The following is a 20,011-nucleotide window of genomic DNA, read 5'->3' as shown; positions in this document are numbered from 1 at the left end:
TGATTAGTAATTATTTGCTATTTGAAACATAATGATCAGTATAATTTATTAGTACTTCTCATCTATGCTTGTTGTTTCAAATGTCAAGAAGAAGAAAAACAAATGGAAAAAATAACATTTCACTGACTCATTGAATGGTAGAAAAGTGCAGCCAGAAGCAAGTAATCATTAAACTCAATAGGACGACCTGAACGTTGTGTATCACTAAGGCTGTAGTCACCTGATTTGAGCTTCTGAAACCACCTTTCACAGTATCTCGTATAGTTTCTGCTGCACTATTGCCATTTTTAAACTCATAAAGCATTATATGCCCAATGTGCTCCTCAGACACATCCATCTTCATAAAGGTTTATTTGATTCATGATATGAAAAGTGGAGTTGGCTCAGTTTATTTTATTTGTCTAAACATTTTTATACACGTCCCACTACATATTTTAGTCATTAAAACCTTCTACAAAGACAGAAATGATGATGCACTTTGTATATTAAATTTTCGGACATTACTTATGGGATGAACTGATAGAAGGTAATAAGTATTTCTAGAAAAAAAATAAAAGCTAAACAGATAAGGGAATGAAATTTAGGAAATACATTAGTATTGAGCATGATGTCTCGTCATCAGTGACTTTCAACACAGAAAATGTACTTAAAATGGTATTATATGACCCTTTCACTAGAAATCATATTCGACCAGCAATGAAGGATGTCACTGACGTTATTATGATATTTCCTGTGGTACAATATCATATTAAAATTACTTAATAAAATATTCTTTGTCAGCTTACGATTTAACACAGCATTAAGCTTGTAGACCTCAGGCTTAACATTTTGAGGAACGGTAGTAACAGTTGTCTTTCCATTTTTCATCTAAACATGTCATGCCACATATATGACATGAACAATTATACATTTATATATATATATATACACTAAATATTAAAACATATAGAGGGCGTGTAGGTGTCATGTTAACAAATATATAAATATTAATTTCAAAAATTGCGAAGCTCTAAAGCACACTTCTGCTATCGGATCATTTACACAATGTTTTCTTCTATCTGTTGAAATTACAATGGTGGTTTTGATTAGGAAATGAGCTGAAATATTGAAGGTGTTCATGAAAAATAACAGAGGTTAGTTATATTGAATTAAAACGGAGTCGAAAACCTCGCAAATATTATATATATAACATTAAAGAGTCTTAAAGCTAGAAGCTCAACGTCAAGGAGGATATATTTCTTTGCTGAGTCACAAGGACTAATCTTGACATTAAAAGTACTACAATAGATGTTAAGTCATGTATGCATAAGCCAGATCTTACTTGAATGAAATTTTAAAACTGTAACCGAAGACAAAGCAAAGTTTAGAAAACATACTAGCTGATAGAAAAATTATACAAAGAAGGAAGTATTAAAACAAAACGCTTTCCTAATTTTCTGAATGAATCTCACAGAAGGCCATTTCAATCGACAAAATGTGAAAAGTGTTTTCAAGGGCTTTCTTTGACCAAGTTGTATTGAAATAATTATGCAAAAAAATGTTGTACCAAAGATAAATCTTTAAAACAAATATATCATAATTTATTGAATGTGGTACTGTGAAATATTCCTGGAATTATATTGGGTACTTTGATTTTTACAAAATGATACGAGAAGAAAAAATCAAGTATTCTGTGTTTCTAAACCTATGAATATAAACCATATAATAATTTTGTTCATTATCACACATGTTGAGAATGTAATAGCGAAGTATTCAAAATCTCTTATAATAATCTATAGCCTTGTGCCGTTATAAAAAAAATTAAATCTGACCTCAGAACAGTAATAACGCCTAAACGAGTAATGCTAATAGTTTTGTAGTTTGGAAATAATATTTCCAGATCAAACCTCACACAGGGAATTAAGAATAGAAGTTTGATAAAGATGAAAAGTTTCGTAAAATACTTTATATGTAAATATTACACACTCAAAAAAGAAGTAAACATTAAGTATAATTATTTGTTGTTTATGTACACCTGTTGTAGTGTTAGGTGTTATATGCAACACATCGAAAATAAGATTCCTGTACCTTCTTTATTTGCCAATTTAGACTTATAGAGCTCTGCACGTAACACGACCTTAGATCTGTGTAAATCTCTTTACATTCATATGATTACATTGATCAAAATAAAAGTATAATTTAGCCTTTTTATTTTTTCTCTTAGGGATACCTCGTTACCATGAGAGGCTTCAGAAGGCAATTGACGGTAATGCTTGAGATTAACTCTTGTGTACAAAATATGTCAGTAGTTTTCTTTTTCAGAAATTTCTTTTGCACGAAGTCTAATAGCTAGCGTATCAAATTGCTAGTTCAAGGGTCCATGTTTCATGCTCTGTTGCTGAAAATTTTGCTTCGCATTTGACGGTCGTGGTTGCGTTATAAGAATGATGGTCAAATTCAACTATTTGATTAGTGAAGCTTGAGAGCTGGTGGTAGGTGCTATTGGTGTTGGTTAGCAGCTTCCATCTCGTCTATTGGACAAAAATTAGAGATGGATAACACATATAGCTTACTCTTACGTGGCTTTGCACGAATATCCGAAAAAACAAACAAACAAAAAAGTCTAAATTTTGTTTCGGCCACTTATTCTGTGTTAATGTCCGAAGAAAACAGAGTGATTAGAAAAACAAGCAAGATTTTGAACAACTTCTATTTTGCTAAAAGTAGTAAAAACAACAACAACACAGTTCTCAGTTTATCACTGACAAATATTTGAGTAGATTGAGTCTGTGACAGGAGGTCAAATATTCGTTCAATAAACGATTTTATTTTGCGAGAACTGACGTTTATAAACGTAATAATATTCTTAAAACGTATACTTTTATATTTAAAAATAAATATTACACGCTTTATACAACAACATAGTTAATTGTGTGTGTGTCTTCTTATAGCATAACTATATCGGGCTATTTGCTGAGTACACCGAAGGAAATCAAGCCCCTGATTTTAGTGTTGTAAATTTGTATTTTTGTTTCTTTTCATTCATCCCTCCTCAAAGAGGGGGTAAATACATAATTACATAGTATAGCACACTTTTGATGAATTCTCAAATCAAATTAAGACAGTATTAAATAAAAACAAAATGCAAAAAATGATACAACATTTCCAAATATATCAAAAATATACAAATAGTGTTAGTAGTTACTTTTCATTAACCGATCAACATACATAAGAAAATTAATAATATTTATAAAATATTATACATTACACATATTTGAGAACATAAAAATAAATCAGAACAATGATGAAAAACAAAACAAAAACAAACATTAGTAATAACAAGACTCACTGGAGTACAGGTTTCTTTAAGATTCGCGACCTTTCTCTTCCTGTCGCCCTCCACCCCTTTTGTTATTTGTTTTCTTATAGCAAAGCTACATTGGGTTATCTGCTGAGTCCACCAAGGGGAATCAAACCCCTAATTTTAGCGTTGTAAGTTCATAGAATTACCGCTGTATTAGCGGGAGACATCAATTCCAAAACTATTTTTACTCAGTAAAAATGTAAATATTGTTTCTCAGCGTTATTAACCTGCTGACGGTTAACATGTATCAACATGGAAACCAGAAGAAATAAGCATAATATATAAAAAAAACTGAAGTGGAAGTATTAGGTTGAGGAATAATTCGTGAGCGTTTTTAAATAATTTCATTCAAGCATTACATGCAAGACTATACAATATTCAGTGCATGAACACATTACACCCAAAACATTTATTATGATACTTTATTTCATGTAATACCTAGGTATATAGTATGCATTGTTTTAAACGAAATTGCAAGAAATTAAATGTGAAAAGCAGATGGTGTCGGAAATGTTCGATTTTGTCCACTTGACATTCCATTTAATGAGCTGAAAATGAAAGCAAAAATTAAAGACATGTGAAAATCAAACACACCATGTATTAGAGCAAACAATTATCTACCAAATGACATGAAATATTTTGCGAAAGCGTTTCATTTATGAATATATTTTTTTAACTTGAAAAAACGCTCACGAATTATTCCTCAACCCAATAGTTCATATTATCTGTTACACCAGTTACGTTCGATAAAAAACTACCTAAAACATTTACATCTTTTATAAATATCTTATTGCTCAACTTTTCTGATGCTAAAATTTTAAGAAGCCACAAAATTAGAGCAGGCAGAAAGATGTATCAGGATAAGAACTAGCTTACCATCCTAGCATACTGCCTGTTCCAGAAAATTATAGGGTATTGGGGGTGAGGACAATGTTAGGGTACAGGGTTATCCATCAAATACAACCATAGCCTGTCAGCCGAAAGATGAAACGTTTTTGTCTGAAATGACTGCTAAGTTTCTATACCTCGCTTCTCTATGCTATCACTTTGATTATATTGTATTACTAGGTGTACAACACCACAGCGGGGTGTAACAGCTATCATTTTGGTAAGTGTACGTTTTGTAATGAATGTTGTCTATAGACAAAGGTGAAACAGGAATTTGAGACTAATGACAGTTATTGGCAACTCAAAGACCTTCGGCAAGCTTTCTTTGTTGAAGTTTTTCAGTCTTTCAAATCTGAGGTATACCACCACCATTATCACTGTTCTACTTTATACTGCTTTTACAAGAAGCTTGTGTTGGCTGATAGTATAGAGTTTTGCTTGGGTTTATTAAGAATTCTTTCAGAAAGTCACCTATCAGTTTTTCTTATACAACACATATATGAGAAAGTTACGTATGCTCAATTATGTTTTTCACGTGAGTTACACTACTAGTTAGTTTCTTCTCATGTGTTTGTTAACCACCTTTTGTTCAAGGTCTGTGAGCGCAGAATAACAGTCTGCGTAATTCCTGACTTATGTTTTTTTGATAAATGAGCCAGCCAACCCTGATATTCCCGGAGGCTCAGCAGTACGTATAAAGGCTTGTAACTATAAAAATAAGGTTTGGTACTTGCAATGGGTACAGATAGCCTATGGTGTAGCTGTGTGCTTAATAACATACAAATCCTTTATGTCGTCTTCTTTATGTCTGACTTTGAAAACAATGTTAAAATTAATACCGGGCGTTAGCATACCGTTTTGTAGTGTATAAACTGTAATAAGGAAAAAGAAAGAAACATATTCGTAAAACTACAATAAATAAGATTTTACCTACCTTAGACCATTACATGTAAAGGAGTGTGTTTTCTTATAGCAACTCCACATCGGTCTATATATCTCTTCTGTGTCCACTATGATGAATCGAACCCCTAACTTTAACAATGTAAGTCCCTAGACTTACCACTGTCTCACCGGAGAACTACATCTAAAGGAGGAAAAGCATATGAAACTGGTAAACAGTGGCTTTTTTTTCTGATTTTGCACAAAGCTATACGAGGGCTAAACGTGTTGCTGAAATATGTCTTTACCAATGTAAAAATAGCTGAATAAAATTTGTGTACTAATGGTGAAAAGTTTTTTTTTTCCTTATGAATATCTATTACTCTTTAAAATCATTTTACAAAATATCGGTTAGAAGTGAACTTACAAAATTTGAACATATGTCATGTTTATAGCACCTTAAGTTAACAAATTTGGCAGCACATTTATTTTAAACGTCACATAGGGGATATGACAATAAAATAAAATATTTGTTTGGAATTTCCCACAAATCTACACTAAGACTATTTGTGGTAACTCTTTCTAACTTAACAGTAAAAAATGAGAGAGAAGGCAGCTAGTCATCGTCACCCACCGTTAATTATTGGGCCACTCTTATACCAACAAATAGAAGGACTAACCGTCATATTACTACACTTTCCTGGCTGAAAGGGCGATCATCTTTAATGAAATGGAAATTCAAACCTTTCACCATGGTTGTGAGGTAAGCGCCCTAACCATTTGATCATGTGAAGAAAGTAAAGTAGGAAACACATTGTTCATAAATACGTCTCATAGGATTCCAAAATATTGTAATGTACATCCAAAAAGTGAAACGTTTAAACAGTTAAAGCTTAAAAACAAACCTATATAAGATTTTATTTTCAAATTTAAGGGCTTCAGAGAAAAGTTTGGTTTGGTTTGTTTTAAATTTCGCACAAAGCTACACGAGGACTATCTGCGCTAGTCGTCCCTAATTTAGCAGTGTAAGACAAGAGGGAAGGCAGCTAGTCATCACCACCCACCGCCAACTCTTGGGCTACTCTTTTACAAACGAATAGTGGTATTGACCGTCACTTATAATGCCCCTACGGCTGAAAGGGCGAGCATGTTTGGTTAGACGGGGATTCGAGCCCGCGACTCTCGGATTACGTGTCGAGCGCCATAACCACCTGGCCATGCTGGGCCGTAGCTTGTTTTGGTACAAACCACATGCTAAGGTTATATTTTATAATATGCATGCAAATCTAAGTTTATCCGTGCAACTAAACGCACTTGTAAAAGAATTTGGGTTGGTTTAGTGAGTATTGGAGGATATTTTTGTTGCTATAATTTGGTAATTTCGAAGAAAATCCAGTTTATCAGTACTAGTAACTTTTATCCTAGTCATCTTAGGACATCATTTTCAGAAGACAAGATTATATTTAATATTCCCAACGGTTCTATTGTAGTAACTTGTTTTATTGATATTTTATTCTCTTTCGTTAAAGCGACTACTGTTCCAAAATCTCCCCTCTCCCATAGTGGCAAAGTTACAGCTCTAAACACAAAATCTCGATACCAGTGGTGGTGAGACAACAAACCTTTCAATAATGTGCTGCAAACAGCAGATACCGTAAGGTGTCGGAATCAGTGGGACATTTAACCTAACCAGTAATCTGATCAATAAAGTGTTTTTTTTTAAACTTCTTACAGAAAGAGTTTGTATTGCTATAGCCTGCAATAAATATAACTGGTAGCTTAGAGATGGTAGCATTAATATTGTCACTATCAAAATAGAGGCTGTTTCATAAAATCATGGACTGGATGTTAATCTTATGTGCTGATAATAAAATAGAGATACAAGGCTGAACTATTAGTGGACACCGGAGCATCCAAAAGCTTTTTCGACCTTACTATGTGTCAGGTGTAAATGTTTTGTTATGGTGATAGCATAAATGCATAAAGCACATTGTTTTCTATCTGGAAAACATTTTTCACTGGCTAGAATAATGATATGTTTGAGAACAAATATTATAAAACTGCTAGCCTATGACTACAGACATTTACCTAGTCAGCTTCAGACTTCAGTTGTTATTAGTATGGTAAAAGAAGAGGAGGTGACCCAAACCGGCTGTACAGATTGTGTTGCAGTTATTGTGCTATGTTCAAGAATTCTGAATTTAACACAGATGCATAAACTCAGTGAAGTGCTCAAGGAGTTGATTTATATGTTTGTTGAGCCGAATTGGGGCCTGGCATGGCCTAGCGCGTTAAGGCGCGCGCTTCGTAATCTAAGGGTCGCAGGTTCGCGCCCGAGTCGCGCCAAAACATGCTCGCCCTCCCAGCTGTGGGGCGCGCTAGCACAGATAGCCCTCGAGTAGCTTTGTGCGAAATTAGGGACGGCTAGCACAGATAACCCTCGAGTAGCTTTGTGCGAAATTCCAAAAAAACCAAACCAATGAACCGAATTGTTACAAGTAATGTGTGTTCTATAAAGCAACCACAAAGCAGGCTTCCTTGGAACACCTGGGTTCGATTTCCAGTGGTAGCCTATTGTGTAGTTTTGAATTAAGCAACAATAACTCTCTTATTCTATATTATCACAGTTTAGAAAATGGCTTCGTTTGTGGACAACATGATTAAAGTAATAACGAAACACGTTAATTAACTAACCCTAAGAATTCTAACGTCTGTCGCTCAAAGGGCTTTCTTTGTTTTTACCTCAATGACGGAGATACCATTCCTTCTTCGTCACACAGTTCTTAAAGTAGTACGTCTTTTATTTTCTGCTGTTTTTGATCAACTATCAATATTATAAATTATCAGAAAAGAAATTTGTTTGTTTAGGAATTGGAACATAGAGAAACTTGATATTGACATTATTTATAGGTAAATCATGGATGGAAAAAAATAAATTCTTGGTGACGATCACTACGATAATATAAAGTTCTTATTCTTTAAGTTCTTGTGAAAAACAAATAAGTAGTGTAAATATAATTTACTAAAAGGATAAAGCAAAAAAAGGTAAACACAACTGACATGGTGACAAGCCTAGGAGTAGACTGGACCTCATCACATTCCTTTGTTGTTGAATTTTTAATTAGAAAATACAGAAGTAGCATTAATGTTATACATTTTTAACTACCTATAAAAATACAAACTCCTTCTGAAGAGATAAGAAAAACTAAAACATCACACAGTTAGTTTACCTTCCCACAGATATTAAAAGTGAATATGAAAGTATCTGTTAATTTATCTTATTTTTTAGCTTCGAATGAAACTGCAAAATATTATAGAGATGTCTCTTTTTGTCCCCCCCAAAAAAATATGTACTGCAATTGTACATCTTAAGACTGACTGTCCTAATTTTAGTTATTCCAGTTGTTATTTTCGGCAGTTGAATGGGACTATTCTCACCATTGACTAAACAAATTTTGTACAGTTATCATAAATGATATTACTTTCTATTGTTATTTTAAGTTCATTTAAGTTTTGTTTTACTTTTTTTACTTGGAACAGTTTCGTTTCTTTCTCATATTTGTGTGTATTCAGCGTTCATGAATATTTTTGTGCTTCTTGTTGCACATCTTGCCTCATTTCTCCATTTTGTCACATGTATCTTTCACTCTGCTCTGGTTGACTATAATAAATCTTTTATCTTGCCTTTATTCTTCAGACTTTGACCACATGCGAGGAATTTATTCCTTCATTCGAAACCACAGTATCTGTCTGAGTAATAGTTGTGAAGCACGTGTATAGATACAAAACGAATGTCGATTTCTTGAAAGTGAACATACGCAGCTGAATGTAGTTCTTAATTACTTTTTTTCTTCGTGAATATCAACGAACAATAGTGCTGGCTTAAAATACACTATTTATTTTCGCTAAAACGGGTACTTCATTTATTTTTTTTTAAAGTAAAACCAAATATAGGCATAGCACCTATTTCAAAATTAATTGAAATTACAATAGATGCCATCAAATTACCATGAACGATAGCAATCGTGTATGTACACACACATGCCTTCACGTGACAGCCCAACAATAAATTATGGTTCCCTTGAACTCATGTCTCGCATCTTTGATCTTGCAAAGAGGTCATCTGGGAGGCACTAATGAAATAAATCAACCGTTACTCTTTCTTCTGCTATCGTGCAATAATGTAAGAGAGATACCTTTCAAGATACGCGTTTGACTCAAATGTTAAGATAAAAACAAACCATTGTTACAGTAAGATATGATATATTGTTTGCTGTGTGTCCATGGATACTGAACTCATTTCTTAGACGCCTGTTGGAAATACTGCATTCCTTTATATACGTTAACGTGAAGTTTTTGATTCATATGAAAACGTTGTATAGGTTTCTCTTAAACTTCAAACCTTAATTACATACCAATAAATCAATTTGACGAAAAATATATTTATAATTGTTATTTTTCATACTATCATAACAATAATTGAATCATATTTTTCTCTCTAATTATTATTTTATATTGCACTTTATAACTGGTAAAATTCGCAATAGAATGTTAAAATTTAAATAAAAATTGTTTAAAGATGCCTGTGAGAATAAGAAAAACATAAAAATACCAAAAAAATAATAGTTTGCCATTGTAATGTTTAATTTTTATTTTTCTCATCTTAAACTGTTCGTTCGAATCCCAATTTTATATATAGTCAACTTTTGCGTTGAGCATTATTAGGTCCAATTTGGTCAGCACAATTATATTTCCACTGTCTTTATAATTAGAGAAGCGCATAAGGGGGTAGCACATCGCGCCAACTGGACACAACTGTTAAGATCATTAAATATGGCGAGAGTGAGTAAGATAATAAGTTTACAAACACAATAGGTTTGCAAACACAATCAAGAAATAAAACATTTTAAAATGTACAAGTTTTTATTATTTTCATATATATATAAATATATATATTCATAAATATCTTATGTGTTTTGATATTGTGTGATAAAATAGAACTGTCTAGAGAGAAAAGCAAATAGAACTGAGTAGAAAACAAACTGTCGTAATCACATAGGAGCTTAGTTTTCTGTATCACACAATCGCGTTCCCACGTGACTTATCATTCTCTTAACATTCGGTGGTCATACATAATTACTACTTTATTTGTTTGTTTCTTTTGAATTTCGAGCAAAGCTACATGAGGGCTATCTTCGCTTGCCGTCCCTAATTTAGCAGTGTGAGAATAGAGGGAAGGCAGCTAGTTATCGCATATCACCGCCAACTCTCAAGATATGCTTTTACAAACTAATAGTGCGATTGACCGTTACAGTATAAAGTTCTCATACTAAAAAGAGCGAGCATGTTTATTGTGATGGGGATCCGAACTCGCGACCCTCAGATTGCGAGTCAAATGCCCTAACCACCCACTCGGCCATGTTGGGCGATTACAACTTGAAATCTTCTGTTCCAAAATTTATTTTTATAATGCAGGAAGTTAATGTTCAAAGTAGAATTTTAGGTGAAATTTCAGCAAATTTGAGTGGAAGACTAGAACTGCTTCACCTTTCTTATATTGTGTAACATATTCATATATAAGGAAAATTAGTGAATTCGTTTTGTTTCGGTACTGGTATTTTCTTTTTTTTTCTTTTATTATTTCATTGTGTAATGCATTTGTTGTTCTGCGATGATATGTTCCGTGCTGACTATTCTTTAAGATGGTCCTTAAACATATTATGTTTATATAATTAAATTCGTCAAAAAATGCTGTCACGTTTCACATGGTTATGACGCGGGAATGTTTATACAATATTTTAATTAAGTGTTTACGTTTTGTTGGTTTTTAGGATTTCTGTAAATAGCTTGGAAAGGACTAGTCAGAGTGTACCGGATACTATGACTCTGCTTGAAGAACCATACAGTATAAAGAATGGCCATCATGTGAGTCTACACCGTATCTCTACTTACCTCATGCTCTAACGGCTGGTAATTACTTGATAGTAGTACTGTTAATAAACACAGGATGAATACCAATAGTGTTACACTATGGGACTAGTTTTAGAAAACACTAGTAACGGACAGTAACTAGTCACCATCTAATCCTAAACCATTTTCTATAATGTATTACTGAGCCTGGTGTGGCCTTGTAGTTAGTTTGATGGACCGTATATTCGATGGTCCGTGTTTCGCTACTCATTATCACATAAAGAAAATTCGTGTTGTTTATTTAAGACTGCGAATGAGTTTTTGCATTATAAGAGAACAGTCAACTTCCACAATTTGTTGCGTTAAGAGTAGTCCAAGACCTAGTGATGAGTGCATTGAGTAGCTGACTTCCACATAGTCCGTTAGTTCAAAACTAGGGACAATCATCCCGTGTATTGCTTGTGTAATGTTTTTCGAAATAATTATTACGGCGATTGAAAAATGACGAAATGTCTTGGTACTGTTTATTCTGTGTTAAAAATTAAATATCGTATACAAATACATCTTTAAAAAATTAAATTGAAACTGAACTTTCGAGGACCTCACCCTAAAGATTTATAAATCGACGGCCAAGAGACAGTTTATATTGTTGGTTTGCTACGGTTAGCATACTTTAAATCTCGAAAGCTATAACTATAATAAACGCTTATGAATCGGAAAATTACAGATACTTGACCAGGGACATTTATAGATTTCGAAGATTACAAACCGTTTAACTTCAGTGAATTAACTGCGGATAATAGTATTTTTACGAAGACATCATCTAAGTTCAACTGCAAGAAAAGTGCATATATATGATCAGCTAGCTAGTTCTCCGTTAAGTGAACTCAAAATACCAACTCAAAATTAACTCGCTTATCGTCAACCGTCGATAGGATATCAAGGAAATTCCAGATCAGATAGAAGATTCAATATTATTTGTAAGTTTGTAAAACTTTTGTATATAAATTATTATTGGTAATAACCATTATTATACATTATATTGTTATTTGTATATTAACATATATTTGTGTCAAGAAAGAAGACTGTATGTAATAAACAATCTAGTTAGCAAATATCAGAAATTAGATATATATCGACATTTATTTAACTTCTAAATCTAATCACAATCTAACTCAGTTTCAGGCTATTTCAAATTGTAGCCTGACATGGCCAGGAAATTAGGGCTCTCAACTCACAATCTGGATGTCGCGAGTTTGAATCCCCGTCACACCAAACATGCCCTTACAACCGTCAATCAAACTATTCGTTGGTAAAGGAGTAGCTCAAGAATTGACGGTGGGTCGTAATGACTGGTTGCCTTTCCTCTAGTCTTACACTGTTAAGTTAGGGACGGCTAGCGCGGATAGCCCTCGTGTAGCTTTGCGCAAAGTTCAAAAGCAAAAAACTTCATATTGTAATACGTAATATAATAAACTGGAGGCTTTTCCGAGATAAATCGTAATATGTAACAATGTTTAATAATTGAACTATATACTTGTAAATGAGTCGTTAAGGTGAAGTTTTATAAATACCTTGTAGAAGTAAGAAAGTCAGCAAATATATAGTATTTTAATCTTATATATATATATTTTTCTGTATTGTTATTTAGCAATGATATATGATAAGTAGTCTGCTTAACAATAATTTGTAATAAGCAGCTTATTCTTATGTTTTCTGCTATTATAGGGGAGTCTTAAAAGCTCATCCATAAACTAGTTAAAGCTGTTCGCACCTAAGTTTTCAAATGACAAATGATGTCTATAAATATCTTTCGTACGTGCATGCATCTGCAGTTCAAGGAAAATACGCTATGTTACGTGCTCATGATGCACTATTGTAATACAGTACTTTATTGTTTTACTCTCGGGCGTCATTTGTTTTGAATACAATTTACCCGAAGCAGGTCATTCTGAAAACGAAAGCCTGGAACGGGACAGCAATGCTGAGACTTCGGCTCTCAGAGCAGTAATTTAAAGTTGGCTCTCAGGGGGTGTGAAATGTATGGAGTGCGTGTGAATTACGAGTCAGCTTGAAGTGCAAAACCGTGTTGATGAGCAGGAGCATGATACCAGAACAGACTGCACTGCCGTTAGGTGGCTATTGACTTGGTTTAGTTGTTCAAGTGTGAAATCAATGACAGTGCACAGTCCAGTTCCTTAAACGTTGTAATAATACCTAAGTGGGCTTCAAGGAATACTCAGTTGTGTTTTATTTTTAAAGACCTACAAATTTAGTTAAAACTAAGCAAGGTTAAAAAAGTTTGTAGAATTATAGTATAGCAGAAATCTGTTAGAAGAGCTTAAGACTTTGTTCTCTGTACGAGGAAGAAGAGATATCACATGTGCTTGTTGTACTAACCATTCCTGATCTGTGTTTCTAAGGGTTGTTCTCTGAAATATCATTTATATTTTACATAAGTTTACTTATGTACACTATTCACGGAAATTAAATAATAATAAGGTTTTAAAAAATTGTATATTTGTAGACAATTTTTATTTCAAGTTTAACATGCTTATTGCAGAGGATTACATTAACTCAACCTATGTGTTTCAAGTTCATTCACCAATAATTAATTATGTATTAGTTAGATCTTTTATTATAAATGATCACGATTCTGCAAAGCACAAGGCTAGTTTTGATTAGATAACAAAGATGTTTATTTTTGAGATAAGCTGGTGAATTTTTGTGCTGAAATCGAATTTTGCAAAAAGTGTGCAAGCTGTTAGAAACCAATTAACAGAAACTGAATCTTGAAGAGTTGTTAATAAGGGTCTCACCCAGACTCAGGTGTTACATCTCATGGGGTGTCACAATCTGTGGCCACGGGCGAATACATCAGAGGCTAGACTACTGTTGCAGGACTACAGGTGCAATGGACCACCGGTATCTTCGTAATGTAACCCTTACAACACCAATTATTATATTAATAGCAGTAGAAGTCTCAAGAACGAGCTTCAGAAAATCACCAGCATTGGTCAACAGTCAGAAATAGGTTCTATGACATTTCTTTAGGTACGTGTCACCTTGCCTCTTCAGCAATGGACCCCTGTATTATTCACAGATAAGAACAGGTTCTGTGTATGTTCAAATAATCAACGTGTAAGGACCTGGAGACGTTTAGGAAAATGATATTCTATTCGTATCACACTTCACCATGATGGGGCAGCTCGATCATGGTGTGGTGTTGCATCTGCATGTAGGAGAGTAAATACCTTTATGTGGTGGATGGAAGATCATAGCTACCCTCCTACTTATATTTCACCCTTTTACTGGTGCTGTTGAAAATGAGTTCATGTATCAGCAGGATAACACCAAACTGTACTTTTAAAGAACGTATTACTGTTTTAAACATTTTTTGAAATCGAAACACACCTTGTTTAAAATTCTAGTACGTTTTTTGAAATCGAAACACACCTTGTTTAAAATTCTAGTACGTATTTTGTATTTGTGTCATCAATAAGGACAACTCTTTGTATCAACACATAAAAACTTCTAAATTTTCTACTGAGGAAAACAAGTTTTTAATGTAATTTACAAGGTTTGATTGCTTTAGGTTAAATAGAAGAGTGTGTGATGTTTCTAAATAATTGAATTTTATTACAATCAGTGATGACGAGAAAACCCACTTGTAGAGAAAAATATACATGTTCGCTCCTGTACATAAAAAAATATTCTCGACCCAAACGAGCCGTTTTTACATATGAATTTTATTACAGATTCGATGATTAAAACAAATAATTCTATGTTGTAAAAGCTATAATTTATTCAGACAGAACCCTTAAAATTCAATTCTTAATCAGAGTAAAGTTATATATATATATATATGTTAAGCTTCTCCAAATACAGGTCTGGTAGTTAGAATAATCGCTTCGAAACCTGGTTGTCACGGTGTTGAAATTTGGTGTCAAACATATCCGCCTTTTAGCCGTGGGGTTGTTGTAACGTAACATTCAATCCACTTATTCGTTGATAATGAGACCTGAGAGTTTTGGCAGTAGGTGATGTTGACTAGTTGCCTTTCCTCTAGTTCATTACTTAAAATTTAGGGACTATTAGCGCAGATAGTCTTCGTGTAGCTTTGTGCAAAATTCAAGAGACAAACGAGATAACAAAGTACATAAGTGGACCTCTCATGTATGAGACAGCATGTGCAATATGTAGTCGATGATGTGGTAGGATAAATATACCCAACAGAGACACAATGCATCATCATTCGTATAAGTTTTTCACATACTTGATACAAACTGGAACTCACAGATTTACTAAGATGTTTGATTTGAACATTAGATTAATTTGATTAAGGGGTCATTTGAACCGAAGTCAATTTTATATAAAGTGTAGTGTTACTACTGGATAGGTACCGTTTCCATTAGTAGAACCGATTTTATCGTTCCACTCTGTAACTGGTTGTATTTGTCAGTTCCGTGCAGGTTTCTTCTTTTCAACTGGTTGTTGATACACAAAGTATTTTCAGTTAAAAGTCATTCATTCATTTCAATACGAAGAACTTGTACTTAAATGTTACGATACCATCAACCCGTGTCTTGAAGTACTTGTAAGTAACATATCTTTGTCAGTAAAGTCGCCCAAGGCTTGTAAGCCACTTGTTAGATACCTAAGATAACAAACAATGTTGAGAAATTCAGTTTCGTGTACAACAACAAAACGTAACCTCAGCAATAGGCTCATTTCTAATAAATTGGATGGAGTGCACTTAGATCTGACATACCATTACTGCCTTTTGGATATCCTGTTGTCGTATCTTTGATGATAAGATTAAAGGTCTTTGTTTATAATCTCTTATTAGTCGCCCATAAGCTTATATATAGTGAGTGTGATGCAATAATTTATTTACCGGAAAGCTGTTTTTCTTTCAGTTTGATTATTTTATTCGATTTAATACATCAATCATTTTTCGTTTTTTACTTTCCATCAATACAAATGACACACTTCTCTCAAATGTCACTCTTGATTTTATTACTATTTAATGTAAAATATTTCTTACCGCCACATCATACAAAACCAGTTAAGTATTTCTGAAGTTATTAACGATTCTGAACTTATAAAGCGTATATCAAAGTTATTTTAGGTTATATGACCGTACACATATAAGAACATATACGAATATAAAAGCGAATGTCATTTGGTTTCATCGTGTCAATGTAAAAAAAGTACTTTTGTAACTCAAGGAATATCTAGTGGTTACAAAATATATTTATTATGTGACATAAGAAAATAGAAAGAATTATATCGTCCGAGGATTTTTGGTGGAAAACATTACATTATATAATATTTTTATAATTTCTAATCCCTCCTTTTTATTTTATAAATTACATAAGACTAATTAATATCAACTGATGAGATGGTTAGAACAGCCGTGCTTTTAATAACATAGACAGATGACCCAAACACCTTATAAAATAATATATATATATATATTTGTTTCTTTTTTTTTACTTAAATATAATTTCGATGGATTAGTTGTTGCTTGCAACTGTTTTTTTTTTTCTAAAAGATAAATGGTTGAAGGGTGGAATCTTTAGATGAACTCTATTGGAAGGACGGAGAATTTGTCAGTTGGAATAGACCTTTGTATTAAATATATGTTTTATATTTTTCATATTTTAGTCCAGAGAGAGAAGCCAGGAACATTACTGGAAATAATGCTGACATTTAAGACTGCACTGAATAAAAGTCACCTTGTTGGCTATACTTAATCCAAATCACTAGAAATATGGAACGAGACAAAACTTGTAATATATGTGCAAAAACGGCTCGTTTGGGTTGAGAAAATATATTATGTAGAAGGTCGACATCACAAAACTTGTAATGTTAGCCTACTTTGACACTAACCAATGAGAGAAATCAGGATCAATGCTTTTTATATGGTACTGTTAATCACTTCGAGGGTGCTCACGTATGAAAATATTTTGAATAAATATATCAAAATATTTTCATATATCTTGAAAATAACAGCATTTTGTTTAATAATTGTATTTTTTTATTGACCATTGCATTTAAAAATGTATAATCTGCATGCCTTGATAAGGTTCTTCATGTTCACAGCATGTGCAACAGGAATCGATAGTTTAGTGTTCTCCTTGTGCAAAAATACAGCTTTCAGACTAATATTAGATGAGCCATTAGAAAGTCTTCACACTCGAAGGTAATATTTAGTACCCAATGTTTTTAATAGTGCATCAACATTTGTACAGAAATTCAAAGTATCTTGCATTTTATAGCAAGAAGCAAGGCTTTGTTGGCACTTTGTAAACTGAAACTTACTGGAGCTAATTAATTCCATTGCTAACACTAAGACTCAAGAAATTCCCCATGGTGCTTTGATAAAGACGTATCACAAATCAAAGCGTTTAACTCTTATTATGAGATCAGATGAGGCAGTTTACGTTGAAATGCCACAGTAATAGAATTACTAGATGGAAATGATTCATTGACTTCTTCGCAAGGTAACTTTTCTGTTTTCAAAGTTGCTGGTAGATGTGGTACTGGAAGATAATTTGCATGAAATAATGGTTTCATCACAGGTGTAATAACTGGATATTACACTTGTATTGTTTGTTTTTACTTGAATATCGAGAAACATCAGTTATGCAAAAATAACTGTTAATTAAATGATCTTTGGGTTCATGCCATATGATGAAAAGTGAAAATGACATACTTGCTCTCAACCTATTCAACCATACAATACACTGTACAATACACATGTGGAACTCAATGTTTTATTTTGTCACCAATTTTACACTCAGATAATGATATTAAGATACCTTTACCATGTGGGTGTTGTTTTTCCTTCGTAAAACAAAGGTGGTAGAAACTTTTTTGAGTGATTTTTTTCGCTTTCGTACTCCAGTTGAACTGGAAACATTCCGCATTTCAAAGTAATTTTTATAAGAATATAAAATAAGTTAATTTTACAGAACTATAGTTTAAAATATTAAAAAGACACAAAGTTTTGAAGAATTTGATTATATCGCGGGTATGATACGAGGAAGAAGATTGAACTTTGTTTTTACTGTGCACAGAACTAGAAGTGACCAAGTGAGTGAGTTAAAGGCAACTGGGAGACAGAGGGGTTTAAATACGCCCCTTTTATGCTTAGCCAAGTGACTTTTCGAATGTTCTAATAACTTGAGCACATGAAAGTTTCATGATTCCCGGGTGGAGCAGGTGAGTGTAGGAATATAGCAAAAGTGGTGCAATTCGGTACAATTAAATCATGAGCAAATAGCATATATAAACGATACGGTATATTTCAATTTTACACCAATACAATAGAGTTAGTGTTCGAATTCATCAAATAATGTATGCCTTATACCCATTAAATTGTCCAAGTGAACTTACTTTTACAACATAAATCAATTGTAATGTGGTATGGTATGGTGATTCTTGCTTTAGATCTTTACTTTGATAATATCTCTCACCATACAAATCTCATATAGCAAGTTTACTGTTAAAAATATTTAATCTGATGCTTTGTAATGGTATACTGTGTATAATATAAGTATGAGAAAAAAATATGCAAGTAATTATTACTAACTAAAAACTCAGGTATATGCCAGTAAGGTTTCAAGAAAAAAATATATAAGGGAGTAAAAACACACAAACGATGATAAGTAAAAAGCAAAGTCCAAAACAAGTGGGTCTGTCGTAGTGCAAAAGAGAACACTTTCGACAGTAGCTTCATAAACATAGTCTGATGGTAGCAAGACATTTTAGTGCTTAAGCCAAATCTTGTATCATACCTAATTTCATAACTTCTACTGTGCATAATTCCTGTCCTAGGGCTAAGTTTGAGGTGAAACTATGAAAGATTTATGTTAACCTCTGAGCATCAGGCAAAACTAAAGTTAAAATTATCATCCACAATCAAATGAAGAAAAGGATAAACATGCTTCCAGAAATACGACTATTGAGCTTGTGGGTTAAAGTAAGAAAATTGGAGATAAGTTATAGATTAATGAATGCGAAATTACTTGTTACTTTAAACGTTATGATACTCAAAATAGAAAGTAAACTTTCAAAATTTATCTTCTTTAGAAGGTTGTCTAAATATTGTGAGGACCAATACATTATAAATTATGTTTAATTTTAACAGGATATGACTGAAAGTCTCAATATTGTTAAAATGTTATATTAAACCTAAGATTGAAAATAAAAGATAGAACTCTCACTTGATGCTTGTTTGCTTGTAACTAAGCTCAGAGCTAGCGTTGTAAGTCCGAATAGATACCGTTGTGCCACTGGGGAGTGTGATGCACTTCATGCTGAAGGAAGTTATACTAATCCACACTGAAATTCATATGTGTTTAGAATATTACGAACATCTAAAGCATAAATTAAATCATTATCTAAACGGTAGTTACCTGAACCTAAATTATTTAAGTATCTTTAAGCAGGATAAAATGGCAGATGTAACTAAAAGTAATAAAAAAAAAAGACGGAGAGCGACGAGGAGAGAAAAATAGCCTATGTGTATTCGAAAAACAAAACAGAATGAAAAATACTGAGACTTGTTCAGTTGTTCATATATCGTTTCAAATACTAGCAGTGAGTCAGCAATTTCAATACAAGAGAATATATCAAGATCCTGGTGTTTCAAATACGCTGGAAAACATTTGTTTATTTGTCTTTTAGAGATAAGCCACATTGGACGATCTGCTATGTCAACTGCGAGGACTCAAACCTTGTATTTTAACGTTCTAAGTCCAAACCCACCGGCGACAAGATATATTTAGAGGGCTGATCAAATCAATGACTTTGACACTTTTAAACTAAAAAATAGAGATTCAGTGTTAATGATCAACAGAAAGAATAAAACATATCGTGAACAAAGAACCTCAAAATGAATACTAGTCTGTAAGTACACCTCATCAGCTCAGCATGGCCAGGTGGGTTAAGGCGTGCGACTCGTAATATGAGGGTCGCGGG

Source organism: Tachypleus tridentatus, chromosome 10, assembly GCF_004210375.1.
Source record: "Tachypleus tridentatus isolate NWPU-2018 chromosome 10, ASM421037v1, whole genome shotgun sequence".
In the NCBI taxonomy this organism is placed as follows: domain Eukaryota; kingdom Metazoa; phylum Arthropoda; class Merostomata; order Xiphosura; family Limulidae; genus Tachypleus; species Tachypleus tridentatus.
This window is presented reverse-complemented; position numbering follows the sequence as displayed.